Source organism: Ascaphus truei, chromosome 1, assembly GCF_040206685.1.
Source record: "Ascaphus truei isolate aAscTru1 chromosome 1, aAscTru1.hap1, whole genome shotgun sequence".
In the NCBI taxonomy this organism is placed as follows: Eukaryota; Metazoa; Chordata; class Amphibia; order Anura; family Ascaphidae; genus Ascaphus; species Ascaphus truei.
The window spans coordinates 224,909,639-224,916,183 of record NC_134483.1 but is presented as its reverse complement, the minus strand read 5'-3'; the positions used below and the strand labels follow the sequence as shown (position 1 = coordinate 224,916,183).

Genomic DNA, 6,545 nt, shown 5'->3' with positions numbered 1-6,545 from the left:
CGCACATGAACGCCCAAGTGACCTAGAGGGACTCATTGCGATCTGCATTCGAGTGGACCAACGACTACAGGAGAGGAAGTCCGAGCGTTCTCATCACCGTCAGGTAAAGCCCTGGACTTCTCTTATTCATTCCTCCTAAGGCTACATTTTGGCTGCCTGTGTACATTATCCAGGGTAGCCACACCTTCTCAAAAATTATCATATGTATCTTTCAGGAAACTGGTGAGTTTTTCCATCGTACATATAAACCACACCTTGTTTCTAATAATCGGGGTTGATGGTACTTTATCCATTTTCCAAAGACTTGCTAAGGTGCACCATTCTGCAGTGATAATATGGGTTATTAGCTTATTTTCCACCCTTGTGAAGTCAGGAGTGGTTTGTTTAATAGGAACAGCCATGGATCTAGGGGAACATCCAAGCCCAGGATCTGTCGGATCCAGGATTTCACTCACCTCCAGTGGTCCTGCACCTGAGGGCAAGACCATCAAATATGTAGGAAAGAGGCCACCCCACCACAACCTTTTGGACAAATAGAGGAGTAGCCTGGTACATATCTAGCGATACTCTCGGGGGTGTTGTACCAACGAGTCATGACTTTATAAGCATTTTCTCGGATAGTTGAGCAGATTGAACTTTTGGCTACAGCCTCGAAAATATCCTCCCAGCCATCGTCCTCCAATTCCTCCCTGTAACAGGGGATTTGTCCCTGTTCAAAAAGGTGCCTCTAATCCAACAGTGTGGTGGTTAACTGCTGGTAGTCAATTAACCAACACCACCTGGCTGATTAGAGGTTGGTTAGAAAAGCCTGCCTTTGAGACAGGAAGAGAGATTCCTTAGTCCACAATTGGGCTGACCAAGGAAACAGACAGAGCAGAGTTTCCTGAGTCTCACAGATGAGACTGTCAGAGGAATCACAGATGTCTGGAGCTCACAAGACTTCTACACCTGAATGTTGAGATAACCTGAGGAAAAGGCAGCAACCCAGGAAAGAGAGAAGCCTTCCCCCTACAACTAAGAGACAGATAAGACTTTTCTTATAAGACTGTTATCTATGTCTTTATATATATATATATATATATATATGTGTCCCTATGATTTGGGCCGGTGAATCGTAACCACGCAGTTAAAGAGAGCTGGACTTCAAGTGTACAGTATATATACTCCAAAGTGGAGCGGATTTTGTTTGCTGATTTACATGTTTGCTGTGTTTAAAGTGACAGGCGCAATAAAGCCTTATTTTAATTTCACCTTAAAACAGTCTCCATTGCGTACCTCTGAACACGTCTCTTACACTCCCCTAGATCACATTTCTATATTTTGATAATGATGTGGAATACTTTTGGGATTTACATATCTCCTGTGCCCTACATCCCTCTTCAGTATTTTGTCTTTAATAAAAATATGAAATCCTCAACCACAATTTCTCATCTTCTACGGTCATTTTAATGACTGCTCAGAAAATGATTTAAAATCCATTCTTACATCAGAAACGTTCATTAGGAACTCTGTAAAGGTGAGAAGAAAAATCATATTATAGCCTTCCCCCTTTACTCTGATTTTCACCTGGTCATGTGTTCGTTTTGAACTACAGATTTTAGGAACATAATATACCACTCTGACTTGGCAAATTCAACAAAAGATTTATTGAACAGTCTCTGTACAAATGTAAGCTGATCCCTCCTTGAGTGATTTTTCACTTCTAGGTTCTCACTGCAGCAAAGCATACAGAATATCTTCCCCGCACGGCTGTAAGCCTCAGTGAAGGCTCGGATTAGCGATATTTGAAGCCTGATCATTGTGCCGCAGTAAAACACACTCTCTTCTTGTCTGATCTGTGCCATCACTCTTTCCCTTTTGTGCTGCCGTTCTAGGAGATAGAGCCACAAAACTCAGTTAAATTAAGGCTTATAACATGACGTTACCTAAAACAGCCACGGATGATATTTCCCTCGAGTTTAACACGTATCCTCAAAGCTAATTATATGCAAAAGCAATGGCCATTGTGTATCTCATTAGCATAGGCTTAACACCATGTTATTTTAGCATAACCTTGCGTTAATTTCCAATAATGTCATGTTAAGTATGCGTTGGCCTTACTCCCAACCTGACCCTGAAATATGGCTTTTTGAGGAGACAGTGAGATACCTGCGAAAAAAAAACATTTGAATATACTTTGGATGTTCAAATGATCTTAATTCCCCATGTTTTCCAGGTGTGTTTATAGGTATCTGTGTTTTGTATAGAGGAAACTTTGGGGATTTACATAAATCATGGAGTACTTCACTAAATGAACTAAGGACAGTGCTACAGTATGTACCCCAGTTTACATATAGCTCATAGACACCATTTTCCCCCCTAAAAATAAAAGGCGTAAGAATTTTCAAATAATGTTTAAAACTTTTAACACTTGCATGGTTGGCAAATAGTTTGGAAGGATGTTACACTCCTGTTCTAATGTCATTTAGTGACAATACTAATTATTAATCTCCAAAGTTACCGATAAATTGTTGCATTTGCTCTGTTCTTTGTTTTCAAAGCAATTATGTTGCCAATATTGGTCAAACAGATACATATAAGTTGCTGATTTGCTTTTCTGCAGATTCAAGGATAACATATACATTTTTCACAAAATACACAACAAAAACGTGTATTTTTAGGGTGATTGAATCTTTCTAAGGAAGTTAACTACCGTATTTCCTCGATTTTAAGACGCACCTTTTTCCCCATTTTCACGTCTGAAATAGGAATGCGTTTGCCAGATGGAGCAGTTGACGAGTCTGGTCAACGACACTGGCGCAAACTTTCTAAAAGCCTGTTCGCCATTGCTGGCCCAGTCTGATATCCATGGGATGGGGACCACCAATATATTGCTCTGATAGAGGGAAATGCATTCTCCTCTGATGGACCGTGCTGACTATAGGCAGTTGAGGGACAGGTAGGGTCGACCGGGACCAGCTGCTGCAGGACAAGACAGTGGGTTAACGACCACGCGCAGGGGGCTCGACCAAGAGGACGTGGACCATAGAAAGGATGGAAAGTTTGGTGCACCCTGGGCTGTGTCTCTCCCCCCACCACCCTCCTCACCCCCCCCTTTTTTTGTTTGTGTTGCGTGTCATTGTTTGTAATCAGTCGGTTGGTCTTCCCTGTGAGTCTAGCTAGTCTTGTCGGATAAAAAACGAGGTGATATTATTACCGAATTGCAAGACAATGTGTTGTTAGATTCTTGTAAGCCTGTACCATACACCCAATAAAAATTCTTGTTGAAAAAAAACAAACTATTTGACCCGCTATATGGGCCTACTCGTTAAAAGCAGCAATCAGCACTACGTGCACTGCGGTGACATGAGGCTGTCTTTATGGCAACCCCTCGTTGCCCGACCTAAAAGAGTGTTACGTTGAGGTGGTGTTATTTCTGCATAGCTGCTCTGTGTGGTTGGGTTACCTTTCTCGTGGTGCTGGCATCCATGCAGGCTGGTGTAGTACGTGTTGATGGAAATAAGGGCACTAGGAACTTTATGCAGACAAACAGTTATTTATTTATTATTGTAGGCATTCATACTTCTTCCCTGGGGGCTCAGGCAGAACTTCAGGGAGGAATGTGTCTTGTCATCTTTCCATACATGTTGGGTAGATAAACGGCAATCCCTTGCATATGGACATGAGGTTTGCTAGCAGCCTATCAGGACTCTATGCAAGGGTGCACCTTCTATCAAGGACCCCAAATCCTGTCTTCCTGTGCAGGTCCTTCTTAGTCCCTACTTTGGCTTGCCAGGGTGCAATTAGGCAGACCCTAGATGATACTCTGGGGCTCTTCTCGAGGAATATTCCTGGCATGGGCATCATGCACATCCTCTTTGTTGCCTATATTTGGCCCTATCTTCAGAAGGGGACACTTTCCCTAACTGAAAATAATAAAAGGTGACCATTCATCCTAAACACTTAGTTACAAATTATAAGGACAGACAATATATACAGTGAGGCTCCTCTCCTTTTGTCCACCAGGAACCTGGTGTCTAGAAGCTTCTGTAGGCCTATTTATACCTCTCTGTGAGGTCACCTCCCCCTGGATACAGGGGGAGGGGTGAATATTGCTTAGTCCTCCTGACCCAGGTGACAGACAAAGGTGGGCGTGGCTAAGCCTCTGCTGAGTTACTTTGCAACATAATATGGGAAAAGGTGCGGTAGCTTGCAACAACCTATGCAGTTAACCCTTTAGAGGCCTTAACCCCCTAAACACACATAGTAATGCCAGAGGGGAGTTACATTATTAATTGGCTAGGGCCAGAATAATGAGGGAGCTGTGGGGATCATGTACTAACAATGTTTTAAAAAGCCCACCCCTTTTTTTCCTTCTTCATTTCTGCGGTGGGTTTGATGTTACATCCTGATGACACTGTAACAAACCTTGCTGGCTCTGTGAAGCAAGGTAAGCCAAAGACAGCAGGGCTCATGCCATCAATGGTGTCTTACACATAGAAGCGTGGGAGAGGACAGATTATGCCACAGGGATACGACAAGCCTGAAGAGTCCATGAGAGCAGTGCTGACATTATAAGGACAGCCATAAAAAGCTCAGAGATAGAGAGGCTTCCAGGAGAAGAAGGCAAAAGGGTCCTGCTAGTAAGAGTGTTCCAGGTGAAAGAAAAAAGCACTGCTCTGTAGACTCACAAGCACAGAAGGCAAGAGAGAATACAAAAAAAAATGAGAAAAAAAAACATAGTGTAAATACAGTACTTTCAAAAAGTTTTATATTGACCATGCATAAAAATATACTTACAAGCTGTGAATACTTTTTCGCTTATTTCACTCCTTGGTACTGGGGCAAGCACTTGAGTCTGAAGCTCTGGCAGTCTGCAGTCACGTCTTCCATCTGAAAGGAGTTGGTGTCCTCTGGCGCGTAGTCTCAGTACATCATATACATATGTGGAAGACAGAAAAAATATGTGAGCGTATAATAATGCTCACAGTGTTCCTGACGAACATTGAAATCACTGATGTTAGTGACAAAAACACAGTTCTTTTTCTTTTCAATTCTTTATTTATAATCCCCACTTTTATAACAATTAACTTACGCAATACCGTACAACTCGGAAATAAAAATCAGTTTTACACTCTGCCCTCCATACTCAGCAATACTTATACCTAAGATTGCCCTAATCTCAAAACATCAGGAACAATATTACAGAACTCTGCATCGCTTTCCTCATAATCAATCATAACATAAAAGTAGCATAGTATAATATAGCATACAGCGTGACTTATACAGTAGAATACAGAATACACAATAATATACTGACAATATAAATAATATATACACTCATAAAACAAAAAAAATAAAATCTAAGAACAAGTCAAACTCGTATTTAGTAATCCAAATTGTCCCTATAATTCCCACTTTGGCAGATGTTTCCACTTTCAGATCTTTTCACAATATTCTATTACCAGTGAACTCTGACCATGGCCGCCAGAGAAGTTCAAATTTTAACCTTGTGTCAGTGGTTATGTATAATAGTTGTTCCATCCTCATAACCCCCGTATTCTTGACTCCCATTGTTCCATAGTGGGTGCCTCAAGCTTTTTCCAATTGGCAGCGATAGCACACCTTGCTGCATTTAGCACACAGTATGTATTAATAGGGATTTCCTAATACTGTGTCCTTTTACACCTTCTCTGTTTAGCAATATAAAACGTGGGTCTTTTGCGATTCTAATCTTGGTAATATTGAAAATCTGCTCCACTATCATATCCCAGAAACACTTTATTTTCTTCCACTTCCACTGAATATGTAGCATTGTTCCCACCTCCTCACAACCTCTCCAGCCCTTATTTGAAATTCCTGGATAGCATTCTTTCCATTTTTGCGGTGTATAATACCACCTATACATTATCTTATATGCGTTTTCTAAAATATTCGTTCGCATCGAGGAAGATCCGGCATTGCTCCACATTTGTGCCCATTCTAGCGCAGAGTGTTCCCTACCCAGCTCCTTTTCCCAAGCTAACACAAACCCTGGCTTAGATTCAGCATTGATATCCAATAATGCTCTATAAATATACGGTGTATTGTGCCCAGCTGCACCCAGCATAACCAACACTGTTTCAAAAGGATTCAACGTCCTTAACATGTTGTGGTATTTATTTTTTCGTTCATATAATGTAGCATTTGCATATATTGCCATCTCTCCCCTTCTTTAACATCAAACTGATCCTGAAAGTGTTTAAAACAGGCCTGCACAACATGCGGCCCGCCGGGGTACCCGGTGCGGCCCGCGACGGACCCCCTTCAACCCCCCCCCCTCTTTCACCCCTCTCCCCTTCCCTGGTAAGGACACAAGGAGTGCGCTCCAGCAGTGTCTGTGTGACCGCGCTCTCCCCCCCCCCTCAGCCTGCTCCAGCAGTGTCTGTGTGACCGCGCTCTCCCCCCCCCCCTCAGCCTGCTCCAGCAGTGTCTGTGTGACCGCGCTCTCCCCCCCCTCAGCCTGCTCCAGTAGTGTCTGTGTGACCGCGCTCTCCCCCCCCCTCAGCCTGCTCCAGCAGTGTCTG

General features: G+C 42.7%; 1 long non-coding RNA gene across 1 annotated transcript; it reads right to left on the bottom strand.

Annotated features, from left to right (window-relative positions):
* Nucleotides 1-1,662: 1,662 nt before the first annotated feature.
* On the bottom strand, nucleotides 1,663-6,251 carry LOC142470495 (uncharacterized). Its single transcript, XR_012789272.1, has 3 exons — nucleotides 4,780-6,251; nucleotides 2,719-2,961; nucleotides 1,663-1,870 (listed from the first exon to the last, which is right to left on the bottom strand). It is a non-coding gene; the product is annotated as an uncharacterized LOC142470495 (long non-coding RNA).
* Between the last annotated feature and the right edge of the window lie 294 nt (nucleotides 6,252-6,545).